This window comes from Gadus morhua, chromosome 22 (assembly GCF_902167405.1).
Source record: "Gadus morhua chromosome 22, gadMor3.0, whole genome shotgun sequence".
Taxonomy (NCBI): Eukaryota; Metazoa; Chordata; class Actinopteri; order Gadiformes; family Gadidae; genus Gadus; species Gadus morhua.
In genome coordinates, this window is record NC_044069.1 from 17,492,658 (window position 1) to 17,505,833 (window position 13,176).

The 13,176-nt window shown below is 39.0% G+C and overlaps 18 non-coding genes across 18 annotated transcripts; all 18 read right to left on the reverse strand.

Annotated features, from left to right (window-relative positions):
- Window positions 1–858: 858 nt before the first annotated feature.
- trnac-gca (transfer RNA cysteine (anticodon GCA)) lies at window positions 859–930 on the reverse strand. The gene has a single exon. It is a non-coding gene; the product is annotated as a tRNA-Cys (tRNA).
- A 189-nt stretch (window positions 931–1,119) lies between these two features.
- On the reverse strand, window positions 1,120–1,191 carry trnac-gca (transfer RNA cysteine (anticodon GCA)). The gene has a single exon. It is a non-coding gene; the product is annotated as a tRNA-Cys (tRNA).
- Window positions 1,192–1,641: 450 nt separating this feature from the next.
- trnac-gca (transfer RNA cysteine (anticodon GCA)) lies at window positions 1,642–1,713 on the reverse strand. Its single transcript has one exon. It is a non-coding gene; the product is annotated as a tRNA-Cys (tRNA).
- Window positions 1,714–3,297: 1,584 nt separating this feature from the next.
- On the reverse strand, window positions 3,298–3,369 carry trnac-gca (transfer RNA cysteine (anticodon GCA)). The gene has a single exon. It is a non-coding gene; the product is annotated as a tRNA-Cys (tRNA).
- Window positions 3,370–3,558: 189 nt separating this feature from the next.
- On the reverse strand, window positions 3,559–3,630 carry trnac-gca (transfer RNA cysteine (anticodon GCA)). Its single transcript has one exon. It is a non-coding gene; the product is annotated as a tRNA-Cys (tRNA).
- A 711-nt stretch (window positions 3,631–4,341) lies between these two features.
- trnac-gca (transfer RNA cysteine (anticodon GCA)) lies at window positions 4,342–4,413 on the reverse strand. The gene has a single exon. It is a non-coding gene; the product is annotated as a tRNA-Cys (tRNA).
- A 711-nt stretch (window positions 4,414–5,124) lies between these two features.
- Window positions 5,125–5,196, reverse strand: trnac-gca (transfer RNA cysteine (anticodon GCA)). The gene has a single exon. It is a non-coding gene; the product is annotated as a tRNA-Cys (tRNA).
- Window positions 5,197–5,385: 189 nt separating this feature from the next.
- Window positions 5,386–5,457, reverse strand: trnac-gca (transfer RNA cysteine (anticodon GCA)). Its single transcript has one exon. It is a non-coding gene; the product is annotated as a tRNA-Cys (tRNA).
- A 189-nt stretch (window positions 5,458–5,646) lies between these two features.
- Window positions 5,647–5,718, reverse strand: trnac-gca (transfer RNA cysteine (anticodon GCA)). The gene has a single exon. It is a non-coding gene; the product is annotated as a tRNA-Cys (tRNA).
- A 1,755-nt stretch (window positions 5,719–7,473) lies between these two features.
- On the reverse strand, window positions 7,474–7,545 carry trnac-gca (transfer RNA cysteine (anticodon GCA)). Its single transcript has one exon. It is a non-coding gene; the product is annotated as a tRNA-Cys (tRNA).
- A 711-nt stretch (window positions 7,546–8,256) lies between these two features.
- On the reverse strand, window positions 8,257–8,328 carry trnac-gca (transfer RNA cysteine (anticodon GCA)). Its single transcript has one exon. It is a non-coding gene; the product is annotated as a tRNA-Cys (tRNA).
- Window positions 8,329–8,517: 189 nt separating this feature from the next.
- Window positions 8,518–8,589, reverse strand: trnac-gca (transfer RNA cysteine (anticodon GCA)). Its single transcript has one exon. It is a non-coding gene; the product is annotated as a tRNA-Cys (tRNA).
- Window positions 8,590–10,344: 1,755 nt separating this feature from the next.
- trnac-gca (transfer RNA cysteine (anticodon GCA)) lies at window positions 10,345–10,416 on the reverse strand. The gene has a single exon. It is a non-coding gene; the product is annotated as a tRNA-Cys (tRNA).
- A 711-nt stretch (window positions 10,417–11,127) lies between these two features.
- trnac-gca (transfer RNA cysteine (anticodon GCA)) lies at window positions 11,128–11,199 on the reverse strand. Its single transcript has one exon. It is a non-coding gene; the product is annotated as a tRNA-Cys (tRNA).
- Window positions 11,200–11,388: 189 nt separating this feature from the next.
- On the reverse strand, window positions 11,389–11,460 carry trnac-gca (transfer RNA cysteine (anticodon GCA)). Its single transcript has one exon. It is a non-coding gene; the product is annotated as a tRNA-Cys (tRNA).
- Window positions 11,461–11,649: 189 nt separating this feature from the next.
- On the reverse strand, window positions 11,650–11,721 carry trnac-gca (transfer RNA cysteine (anticodon GCA)). The gene has a single exon. It is a non-coding gene; the product is annotated as a tRNA-Cys (tRNA).
- Window positions 11,722–11,910: 189 nt separating this feature from the next.
- On the reverse strand, window positions 11,911–11,982 carry trnac-gca (transfer RNA cysteine (anticodon GCA)). The gene has a single exon. It is a non-coding gene; the product is annotated as a tRNA-Cys (tRNA).
- Window positions 11,983–12,171: 189 nt separating this feature from the next.
- trnac-gca (transfer RNA cysteine (anticodon GCA)) lies at window positions 12,172–12,243 on the reverse strand. The gene has a single exon. It is a non-coding gene; the product is annotated as a tRNA-Cys (tRNA).
- Between the last annotated feature and the right edge of the window lie 933 nt (window positions 12,244–13,176).

A 13,176-nucleotide genomic window follows, 5' to 3' on the forward strand; every position in this document is an offset into this window, starting at 1 on the left:
TACAATAAGTCAGTAAAAAATATAGGGTAGAGAAATCCACAGTAATTTACTGTGATTCTGCACTTAATTATTGAATATTTGTCACAGTATACTACTAGTCTGTGATATGCCTAAAAATAGTAATCAATTAGAATTGTAGAAATCACGGTTATAAATGGACTACTATAGAAAATACCAGCACTGTAGAAAATGCCTGGTTAACATGTAAGTGTAGAAATCCACAGTAACCTACGGAGCCCGGGAGATGAATGGGAGTCATTTTATTTTTTTTAACGCATACCAATTGGCATGCATGTTTAAAAGCACAGATATAATACAAAGTTTAAAGAAAAACATTGTATTGCAGCCTTTGATTTTTAAGGGAGATGAAAACAACCACACAAAACAAAAGAAAAAAAATGGATAATGAAGAAATGCATCACAAGACAAAATAGGAAGAATTAAAAAATTGAAATGAGTTTGAAACGTTTATATCTAAGATTATTTTATATCTAGGATTATTGTCGGGTCCTACGTGAACCCTAATTCACTAAGCTTAACTCAAGTTTACAGCAATTTTAAATTGTTCACTTGAGCCAGATATTAATTGGACGATAGTCCCAGAAAGCTTTCATTGTAGTTTATATTTCATAGGGGAAACATGGGGACCTCTTGATCTGCAGTCAAATGCTCTGTCACTGAGCTATACCCCCATTCCAATTTAGTGAATTTAGACCAGAAATGCCATGAGGTTTTTCTGTCATAGAAGCATAGCTCTTAACACAAACAAAGTCCCTGTGTTTCAAGTTAGATACAACAATCAATGGTAAACTGAGCTTGATAGTATTTAAAATTGAGACACTTTAAAATATATATGTCAGGGGGCACCCAGAGTTGAACTGGGGACCTCTTGATCTGCAGTCAAATGCTCTGCCACTGAGCTATACCCCCTTTCCAATTGAGTTGCCATGAACTGAAAATGAGATGATGTTTTTCTTTCAAAACAGCATAGACTAAACTTAACACAAACAACATCACCGTGTTTCCCTGACTTTCAAGTTAGAGACAACAATCTATGATCAACTGAGCGAGATATTACATTAAATTCTGTCGGCAAATACATTTTTGTATACATCAGTTAGGGGGCACCCAGACTTGAACTGGGGACCTCTTGATCTGCAGTCAAATGCTCTGCCACTGAGCTATACCCCCTTTCCATTTGATTTTCTTTAAACTGAAAATTCGATGATGTTTTTCTGTCAAAACGGCATAGAGTAAACTTAACACAAACAACATCCCCGTGTTTCCCTGACTTTCAAGTTAGAGACAACACTCTATGATCAACTGAGCGAGATATTACATTAAAATCATTCGACAAATACATTTTTGTATACATCAGTTAAGAGGCACCCAGAGTTGAACTGGGGACCGCTTGATCTGCAGTGAAATGCTCTGCCACTGAGCTATACCCCCTTTCCAGTTGAGTTTCTTTAAACTGAAAATTCGATGATGTTTTTCTGTCAAAACAGCATAGAGTAAACCTAACACAAACAACATCGCCGTGTTTCCCTGACTTTCAAGTTAGAGACAACACTCTATGATCAACTGAGTGAGATATTACATTAAAATCAGTCGACAAATACATTTTTGTATACACCAGATAGGGGGCACCCAGAGTTGAACTGGGGACCTCTTGATCTGCAGTCAAACGCTCTGCCACTGAGCAATACCCCCTTCCCAATTGATTTGCTTTAAACTGAAAATTCAATGATGTTTTTCTGTCAAAACAGCATGGAGTAAACTTAAGACAAACAACATCGCCGTGTTTCCCTGACTTTCAAGTTAGAGACAACACTCTATGATCAACTGAGCGAGATATTAAATTAAAATCAGTCGACAAATACTTTTTTCTATACATGAGTTAGGGGGCACCCAGAGTTGCACTGGGGACCTCTTGATCTGCAGTCAAATACTCTGCCACTGAGCTATACCCCCAATCCAATTGAATTGCTTTAAACTTAAGTTTCAATTATGTTTTTCTGTCAAAACAGCATCGAGAAATTTCACCACAAACAACAACGCCGTGTTTCCCTGACTTTCAAGTTAGAGACAACAATCTATGATCAACTGAGCAAGATATTACGTTAATTTCAATCAACAATACAAATTTGTATACATCAGTTAGGGGGCACCCAGAGTTGTACTGGGAACCTCTTGATCTGCAGTCAATTGCTCTGCCAATGTGCTATACCCCCTTTCCACTTGATTTGCCATGAACTGAAAATTTGATGTTTTTCTGTCAAAACAGCATAGACTAAAATTAACCCAAACAACATTGCTGTGTTTCCCTGACTTTCAAGTTAGAGACAACACTCTATGATCAACTGAGCGAGATATTACATTAAAATCAGTCGACAAATATATTTCTCTATACATCAGTTAGGGGGCACCCAGAGTTGCACTGGGGACCTATTGATCTGCAGTCAAATGCTCTGCCACTGAGCTATACCCCCAATCCAATTGAATTGCTTTAAACTTAAGTTTCAATTATGTTTTTCTGTCAAAACAGCATCGAGAAATCTTACCACAAACAACAACGCCGTATTTCCCTGACTTTCAAGTTAGAGACAACAATCTATGATCAACTGAGCGAGATATTACGTTAATTTCAATCAACAATACAAATTTGTATACATCAGTTAGGGGGCACCCAGAGTTGTACTAGGGACCTCTTGATCTGCAGTCAATTGCTGTGCCAATGTGCTATACCCCCTATCCACTTCATTTGCCATGAACTGAAAATTTGATGATGTTTTTCTGTCAAAACAGCATAGACTAAAATTAACCCAAACAACATTGCCGTGTTTCCCTGACTTTCAAGTTAGAGACAACAATCTATGATCAACTGAGCGAGATATTATTCATTATTGTATACATCAGTTAGGGGGCAACCAGAGTTGAACTGGGGACCTCTTGAATTATACATTATTGTAAACTTCAGTTATGGGGCACCCAGAGTTGAACTGGGGACCTCTTCATCTGCAGTCAAAGGCTCTGCCACTATTACATTAAAATCAGTCGACAACTACATATTTGCCGTCAAATGCTCTGCCACTGAGCTAAACCCCGTTTCCACTTGACTTGCCATGAACTGAAAATTCGATGATGTTTTTCTGTCAAAACAGCATAGACTAAACTTAACGCAAACAACATCGCTGTGTTTCCCTGACTTTCAAGTTAGAGACAACACTCTTTGATCAACTGAGCGAGATATTACATTACATGCAGTCGACAAATACATTTTTGTAAACATCAGTTAGGGGGCACCCAGAGTTGAACTGGGGACCTCTTGATCTGCAGTCAAATGGTCTGCCACTGAGCTATACCCCCTTCCCATTCGATTTTCTTTAAACTGAAAATTCGATGATGTTTTTCTGTCAAAACAGCATAGAGTAAACTTAACACAAAGAACACCGCCGTGTTTCCCTGACTTTCAAGTTAGAGACAACACTCTTCGATCAACTGAGCGAGATATTACATTAAAATTAGTCGACAAATACATATTTGTATACATCAGTTAGGGGGCACCCAGAGTTGAACTGGGGACCTCTTGATCTGCAGTCAAATGCACTGCCACTGAGCTATACCCCCTTTCCAAATGAGTTGCTTTAAACTGAAAATTCGATGATGTTTTTCTGTCAAAACAGCATTGAGTAAAATCAAGACAAACAACATCGCCGTGTTTCACTGACTTTCAAGTTAGAGAAAACAATCTATGATCAACTGAGCGAGATATAACATTAAAATCAGTTGAGAAATACATTTTTCTATACAACAGTTAGGGGGCACCCAGAGTTGAACTGGGGACCTCTTGATCTGCAGTCAAATGCTCTGCCACTGAGCAAAACCCGTTTTCCATTTGATTTTCTTTAAACTGAAAATTCGATGATGTTTTTCGGTCAAAACAGCATAGAGTAAACTTAACACAAACAACATCGCCGTGTTTCCCTGACTTTCAAGTCAGAGACAACACTCTATGATCAACTGAGCAAGATATTACATTAAATTCAGTCGACAAATACATTTTTGTATACACCAGATAAGGGGCACCCAGAGTTGAACTGGGGACCTCTTGATCTGCAGTCAAATGCTCTGCCACTGATCTATACCCCCTTTCCAGTTAAGTTTCTTTAAACTGAAAATTTGACGATGTATTTCTTTCAAAACAGCATAGAGTAAACTTAACACAAACAACATTGCCGTGTTTCCCTGACTTTCAAGTTAAAGACAACACTCTATGATCAACTGAGCGAGATATTACATTAAAATCAGTCGACAAATACAATTCTGTATACATCAGTTAGGGGGCACCCAGAGTTGAACTGGGGACCTCTTGATCTGCAGTCAAATGCTCTGCCACTGAGTTATACCCCCTTTCCAATTGAGTTGCTTTAAACTGAAAATTCGATGATGTTTTTCTGTCAAAACAGCATAGAGTAAACTTAACACAAACAACATCCCCGTGTTTCCCTGACTTTCAAGTTAGAGACAACACTCTATGATCAACTGAGCGAGATATTACATTAAAATGAGTCGACAAATACATTTTTGTATCCACCAGATAGGGGGCACCCAGAGTTGAACTGGGGACATCTTGATCTGCAGTCAAATGCTCTGCCACTGATCTATACCCCCTTTCCAGTTAAGTTTCTTTGAACTGAAAATTCGATGATGTTTTTCTGTCAAAACAGCATAGAGTAAACGTAACACAAACAACATCACCGTGTTTCCCTGACTTTCAAGTTAGAGACAACACTCTATGATCAACTGAGCGAGATATTACAATAAAAGCAGCTGACAAATACTTCTTTGTATACATCAGTTAGGGGGCGGCCAGAGTTGAACTGGGGACCTCTTGAACTGCATTCAAAAGCTCTGCCACTGAGCTATACCCCCTTTCCAATTGAGTTGCTTTAAACTGAAAATTCGATGATGTTTTTCTGTCAAAACAGCATTGAGTAAAATCAAGACAAACAACATCGCCGTGTTTCACTGACTTTCAAGTTAGAGAAAACAATCTATGATCAACTGAGCGAGGTATTACATTAAAATCAGTCGACAAATACATTTTTCTATACAACAGTTAGGGGGCACCCAGAGTTGAACTGGGGACCTCTTGATCTGCAGTCAAATGCTCTGCCACTGAGCTATACCCCCTTTGCATTTGATTTTCTTTAAACTGAAAATTCGATGATGTTTTTCGGTCAAAACAGCATAGAGTAAATTTAACACAAACAACATCGCCGTGTTACCCTGACTTCCAAATCAGAGACAACACTCTATGATCAACTGAGCAAGATATTACATTAAATTCAGTCGACAAATACATTCTTGTATACATCAGTTAGGGGGCACCCAGAGTTGAACTGGGGACCTCTTGATCTGCAGTCAAAGGCTCTGCCACTGAGCTATACCCCCTTTACAATTGAGTTTCTTTAAACTGAAAATTTGACGATGTATTTCTTTCAAAACAGCATAGAGTAAACTTAACACAAACAACATCGCCGTGTTTCCCTGACTTTCAAGTTAAAGACAACACTCTATGATCAACTGAGCGAGATATTACATTAAAATCAGTCGACAAATACAATTCTGTATACATCAGTTAGGGGGCACCCAGAGTTGAACTGGGGACCTCTTGATCTGCAGTCAAATGCTCTGCCACTGAGTTATACCCCCGTTCCAAATGAGTTGCTTTAAACTGAAAATTCTATGATGTTTTTCTGTCAAAACAGCATAGAGTAAACTTAACACAAACAACATCCCCGTGTTTCCCTGACTTTCAAGTTAGAGACAACACTCTATGATCAACTGAGCGAGATATTACATTAAAATCAGTCGACAAATACATTTTTGTATACACCAGATAGGGGGCACCCAGAGTTGAACTAGGGACCTCTTGATCTGCAGTCAAATGCTCTGCCACTGATCTATACCCCCTTTCCAGTTAAGTTTCTTTGAACTGAAAATTCGATGATGTTTTTCTGTCAAAACAGCATAGAGTAAACGTAACACAAACAACATCACTGTGTTTCCCTGACTTTCAAGTTAGAGACAACACTCTATGATCAACTGAGCGAGATATAACAATAAAAGCAGCCGACAAATACTTCTTTGTATACATCAGTTAGGGGGCGGCCAGAGTTGAACTGGGGACCTCTTGAACTGCATTCAAAAGCTCTGTCACTGAGCTATACCCCCTTTCCAATTGAGTTGCTTTAAACTGAAAATTCAATTATGTTTTTCGGTCAAAACAGCATAGAGTAAACTTAACACAAACAACATCGCCGTGTTTCCCTGACTTTCAAGTCAGAGACAACACTCTATGATCAACTGAGCGAAATATTACATTAAATTCAGTCGACAAATACATTTTTGTACACATCAGTTAGGGGGCACCCAGAGTTGAACTGGGGACCTCATGATCTGCAGTCAATGGCTCTGCCACTGAGCTATACCCCCTTTCCAATTGATTTTCTTTAAACTGAAAATTTGACGATGTATTTCTTTCAAAACAGCATAGAGTAAACTTAACACAAACAACATCGCCGTGTTTCCCTGACTTTCAAGTTAAAGACAACACTCTATGATCAACTGAGCGAGATATTACATTAAAATCAGTCGACAAATACAATTCTGTATACATCAATTACGGGGCACCCAGAGTTGAACTGAGGACCTCTTGATCTGCAGTCAAATGCTCTGCCACTGAGTTATACCCCCTTTCCAATTGAGTTGCTTTAAACTGAAAATTCGATGATGTTTTTCTGTCAAAACAGCATAGAGTAAACTTAACACAAACAACATCCCCGTGTTTCCCTGACTTTCAAGTTAGAGACAACACTCTATGATCAACTGAGCGAGATATTACATTAAAATCAGTCGACAAATACAATTCTGTATACATCAGTTACGGGGCACCCAGAGTTGAACTGGGGACCTCTTGATCTACAGTCAAATGCTCTGCCACTGAGCTATACCCCCTTTCCAATTGAGTTGCTTTAAACTGAAAATTCGACGATGTATTTCTTTCAAAACAGCATAGAGTAAACTTAACACAAACAACATCGCCGCGTTTCCCTGACTTTCAAGTTAAAGACAACACTCTATGATCAACTGAGCGAGATATTACATTAAAATCAGTCGACAAATACAATTCTGTATACATCAGTTAGGGGGCACCCAGAGTTGAACAGGGGACCTCTTGATCTGCAGTCAAATGCTCTGCTACTGAGTTATACCCCCTTTCCAATTGAGTTGCATTAAACTGAAAATTCGATGATGTTTTTCTGTCAAAACAGCATAGAGTAAACTTAACACAAACAACATCCCCGTGTTTCCCTGACTTTCAAGTTAGAGACAACACTCTATGATCATCTGAGCGAGATTTTACATTAAAATCAGTCGACAAATACAATTTTGTATACACCAGATAGGGGGCACCCAGAGTTGAACTGGGGACCTCTTGATCTGCAGTCAAATGCTCTGCCACTGAGCTATACCCCCTTTCCAGTTAAGTTTCTTTGAACTGAAAATTCGATGATGTTTTTCTGTCAAAACAGCATAGAGTAAACGTAACACAAACAACATCAACGTGTTTCCCTGACTTTCAAGTTAGAGACAACACTCTATGATCAACTGAGCGAGATATTACAATAAAAGCAGTCGACAAATACTTTTTTGTATACATCAGTTAGGGGGCGGCCAGAGTTGAACTGGGGACCTCTTGATCTGCATTCAAAAGCTCTGCCACTGAGCTATACCCCCTTTCCAATTGAGTTGCTTTAAACTGCAAATTCAATTATGTTTTTCTGTCAAAACAGCATGGAGCACCCTTAACACAAACAACATCGCCGTGTTTCCCTGACTTTCAAGTTAGAGACAACAATCTATGATCAACTGAGCGAGATATTATATTAAAATCATTCGACAAATCCATTTTTGTATACAACAGTTAGGGGGCACCCAGAGTTCAACTGGGGACCTCTTGATCTGCAGTCAAATGCTCTGCCACCGAGCCATACCCCCTTTCTAATTGAGTTGCTTTAAACTGAAAATTCGATGATGTTTTTCTGTCAAAACAGCATTGAGTAAAATCAAGACAAACAACATCGCCGTGTTTCACTGACTTTCAAGTTGGAGAAAACAATCTATGATCAACTGAGCGAGATATTACATTAAAATCAGTCGACAAATACATTTTTCTATACAACAGTTTGGGGGCACCCAGAGTTGAACTGGGGACCTCTTGATCTGCAGTCAAATGCTCTGCCACTGAGCTATACCCACTTTCCTTTTGATTTTCTTTAAACTGAAAATTCGATGATGTTTTTCGGTCAAAACAGCATAGAGTAAATTTAACACAAACAACAGCGCCGTGTTACCCTGACTTTCAAATCAGAGACAACACTCTATGATCAACTGAGCGAGATATTACATTAAATTCATTCGACAAATACATTTTTCTATACAACAGTTTGGGGGCACCCAGAGTTGAACTGGGGACCTCTTGATCTGCAGTCAAATGCTCTGCCACTGAGTTATACCCCCGTTCCAAATGAGTTGCTTTAAACTGAAAATTCTATGATGTTTTTCTGTCAAAACAGCATAGAGTAAACTTAACACAAACAACATCCCCGTGTTTCCCTGACTTTCAAGTTAGAGACAACACTCTATGATCAACTGAGCGAGATATTACATTAAAATCAGTCGACAAATACATTTTTGTATACACCAGATAGGGGGCACCCAGAGTTGAACTAGGGACCTCTTGATCTGCAGTCAAATGCTCTGCCACTGATCTATACCCCCTTTCCAGTTAAGTTTCTTTGAACTGAAAATTCGATGATGTTTTTCTGTCAAAACAGCATAGAGTAAACGTAACACAAACAACATCACTGTGTTTCCCTGACTTTCAAGTTAGAGACAACACTCTATGATCAACTGAGCGAGATATAACAATAAAAGCAGCCGACAAATACTTCTTTGTATACATCAGTTAGGGGGCGGCCAGAGTTGAACTGGGGACCTCTTGAACTGCATTCAAAAGCTCTGTCACTGAGCTATACCCCCTTTCCAATTGAGTTGCTTTAAACTGAAAATTCAATTATGTTTTTCGGTCAAAACAGCATAGAGTAAACTTAACACAAACAACATCGCCGTGTTTCCCTGACTTTCAAGTCAGAGACAACACTCTATGATCAACTGAGCGAAATATTACATTAAATTCAGTCGACAAATACATTTTTGTACACATCAGTTAGGGGGCACCCAGAGTTGAACTGGGGACCTCATGATCTGCAGTCAATGGCTCTGCCACTGAGCTATACCCCCTTTCCAATTGATTTTCTTTAAACTGAAAATTTGACGATGTATTTCTTTCAAAACAGCATAGAGTAAACTTAACACAAACAACATCGCCGTGTTTCCCTGACTTTCAAGTTAAAGACAACACTCTATGATCAACTGAGCGAGATATTACATTAAAATCAGTCGACAAATACAATTCTGTATACATCAATTACGGGGCACCCAGAGTTGAACTGAGGACCTCTTGATCTGCAGTCAAATGCTCTGCCACTGAGTTATACCCCCTTTCCAATTGAGTTGCTTTAAACTGAAAATTCGATGATGTTTTTCTGTCAAAACAGCATAGAGTAAACTTAACACAAACAACATCCCCGTGTTTCCCTGACTTTCAAGTTAGAGACAACACTCTATGATCAACTGAGCGAGATATTACATTAAAATCAGTCGACAAATACAATTCTGTATACATCAGTTACGGGGCACCCAGAGTTGAACTGGGGACCTCTTGATCTACAGTCAAATGCTCTGCCACTGAGCTATACCCCCTTTCCAATTGAGTTGCTTTAAACTGAAAATTCGACGATGTATTTCTTTCAAAACAGCATAGAGTAAACTTAACACAAACAACATCGCCGCGTTTCCCTGACTTTCAAGTTAAAGACAACACTCTATGATCAACTGAGCGAGATATTACATTAAAATCAGTCGACAAATACAATTCTGTATACATCAGTTAGGGGGCACCCAGAGTTGAACAGGGGACCTCTTGATCTGCAGTCAAATGCTCTGCTACTGAGTTATACCCCCTTTCCAATTGAGTTGCATTAAACTGAAAATTCGATGATGTTTTTCTGTCAAAACAGCATAGAGTAAACTTAACACAAACAACATCCCCGTGTTTCCCTGACTTTCAAGTTAGAGACAACACTCTATGATCATCTGAGCGAGATTTTACATTAAAATCAGTCGACAAATACAATTTTGTATACACCAGATAGGGGGCACCCAGAGTTGAACTGGGGACCTCTTGATCTGCAGTCAAATGCTCTGCCACTGAGCTATACCCCCTTTCCAGTTAAGTTTCTTTGAACTGAAAATTCGATGATGTTTTTCTGTCAAAACAGCATAGAGTAAACGTAACACAAACAACATCAACGTGTTTCCCTGACTTTCAAGTTAGAGACAACACTCTATGATCAACTGAGCGAGATATTACAATAAAAGCAGTCGACAAATACTTTTTTGTATACATCAGTTAGGGGGCGGCCAGAGTTGAACTGGGGACCTCTTGATCTGCATTCAAAAGCTCTGCCACTGAGCTATACCCCCTTTCCAATTGAGTTGCTTTAAACTGCAAATTCAATTATGTTTTTCTGTCAAAACAGCATGGAGCACCCTTAACACAAACAACATCGCCGTGTTTCCCTGACTTTCAAGTTAGAGACAACAATCTATGATCAACTGAGCGAGATATTATATTAAAATCATTCGACAAATCCATTTTTGTATACAACAGTTAGGGGGCACCCAGAGTTCAACTGGGGACCTCTTGATCTGCAGTCAAATGCTCTGCCACCGAGCCATACCCCCTTTCTAATTGAGTTGCTTTAAACTGAAAATTCGATGATGTTTTTCTGTCAAAACAGCATTGAGTAAAATCAAGACAAACAACATCGCCGTGTTTCACTGACTTTCAAGTTGGAGAAAACAATCTATGATCAACTGAGCGAGATATTACATTAAAATCAGTCGACAAATACATTTTTCTATACAACAGTTTGGGGGCACCCAGAGTTGAACTGGGGACCTCTTGATCTGCAGTCAAATGCTCTGCCACTGAGCTATACCCACTTTCCTTTTGATTTTCTTTAAACTGAAAATTCGATGATGTTTTTCGGTCAAAACAGCATAGAGTAAATTTAACACAAACAACAGCGCCGTGTTACCCTGACTTTCAAATCAGAGACAACACTCTATGATCAACTGAGCGAGATATTACATTAAATTCATTCGACAAATACATTTTTCTATACAACAGTTTGGGGGCACCCAGAGTTGAACTGGGGACCTCTTGATCTGCAGTCAAATGCTCTGCCACTGAGCTATACCCCCTTTCCAATTGAGTTTCTTTAAACTGAAAATTTGACGATGTATTTCTTTCAAAACAGCATAGAGTAAACTTAACACAAACAACATCGCCGTGTTTCCCTGACTTTCAAGTTAGAGACAACACTCTATGATCAACTGAGCGAGATATTACATTAAAATCAGTCGACAAATACATTTTTGTATACACCAGATAGGGGGAACCCAGAGTTGAACTGGGGACCTCTTGATCTGCAGTCAAAGGCTCTGCCACTGAGCTATACCCCCTTTACAATTGAGTTTCTTTAAACTGAAAATTTGACGATGTATTTCTTTCAAAACAGCATAGAGTAAACTTAACACAAACAACATCGCCGTGTTTCCCTGACTTTCAAGTTAAAGACAACACTCTATGATCAACTGAGCGAGATATTACATTAAAATCAGTCGACAAATACAATTCTGTATACATCAGTTAGGGGGCACCCAGAGTTGAACTGGGGACCTCTTGATCTGCAGTCAAATGCTCTGCCACTGAGTTATACCCCCTTTCCAAATGAGTTGCTTTAAACTGAAAATTCTATGATGTTTTTCTGTCAAAACAGCATAGAGTAAACTTAACACAAACAACATCCCCGTGTTTCCCTGACTTTCAAGTTAGAGACAACACTCTATGATCAACTGAGCGAGATATTACATTAAAATCAGTCGACAAATACATTTTTGTATACACCAGATAGGGGGCACCCAGAGTTGAACTGGGGACCTCTTGATCTGCAGTCAAATGCTCTGCCACTGATCTATACCCCCTTTCCAGTTAAGTTTCTTTGAACTGAAAATTCGATGATGTTTTTCTGTCAAAACAGCATAGAGTAAACGTAACACAAACAACATCACTGTGTTTCCCTGACTTTCAAGTTAGAGACAACACTCTATGATCAACTGAGCGAGATATAACAATAAAAGCAGCCGACAAATACTTCTTTGTATACATCAGTTAGGGGGCGGCCAGAGTTGAACTGGGGACCTCTTGAACTGCATTCAAAAGCTCTGTCACTGAGCTATACCCCCTTTCCAATTGAGTTGCTTTAAACTGAAAATTCAATTATGTTTTTCTGTCAAAACAGCATGGAGCACCCTTAACACAAACAACATCGCCGTGTTTCCCTGACTTTCAAGTTAGAGACAACACTCTATGATCAACTGAGCGAGATATTACATTAAAATCAGTCGACAAATACATTTTTGTATACACCAGATAGGGGGAACCCAGAGTTGAACTGGGGACCTCTTGATCTGCGGTCAAATGCACTGCCACTGAGCTATACCCCCTTTCCAAAAGAATTGCTTTAAACTGAAAATTCGATGATGTTTTTCTGTCAAAACAGCATTGAGTAAAATCAAGACAAACAACATCGCCGTGTTTCACTGACTTTCAAGTTAGAGAAAACAATCTATGATCAACTGAGCGAGATATAACATTAAAATCAGTTGACAAATACATTTTTCTATACAACAGTTAGTGGGCACCCAGAGTTGAACTGGGGACCTCTTGATCTGCAGTCAAATGCTCTGCCACTGAGCAAAACCCGTTTTCCATTTGATTTTCTTTAAACTGAAAATTCGATGATGTTTTTCGGTCAAAACAGCATAGAGTAAACTTAACACAAACAACATCGCCGTGTTTCCCTGACTTTCAAGTCAGAGACAACACTCTATGATCAACTGAGCGAAATATTACAT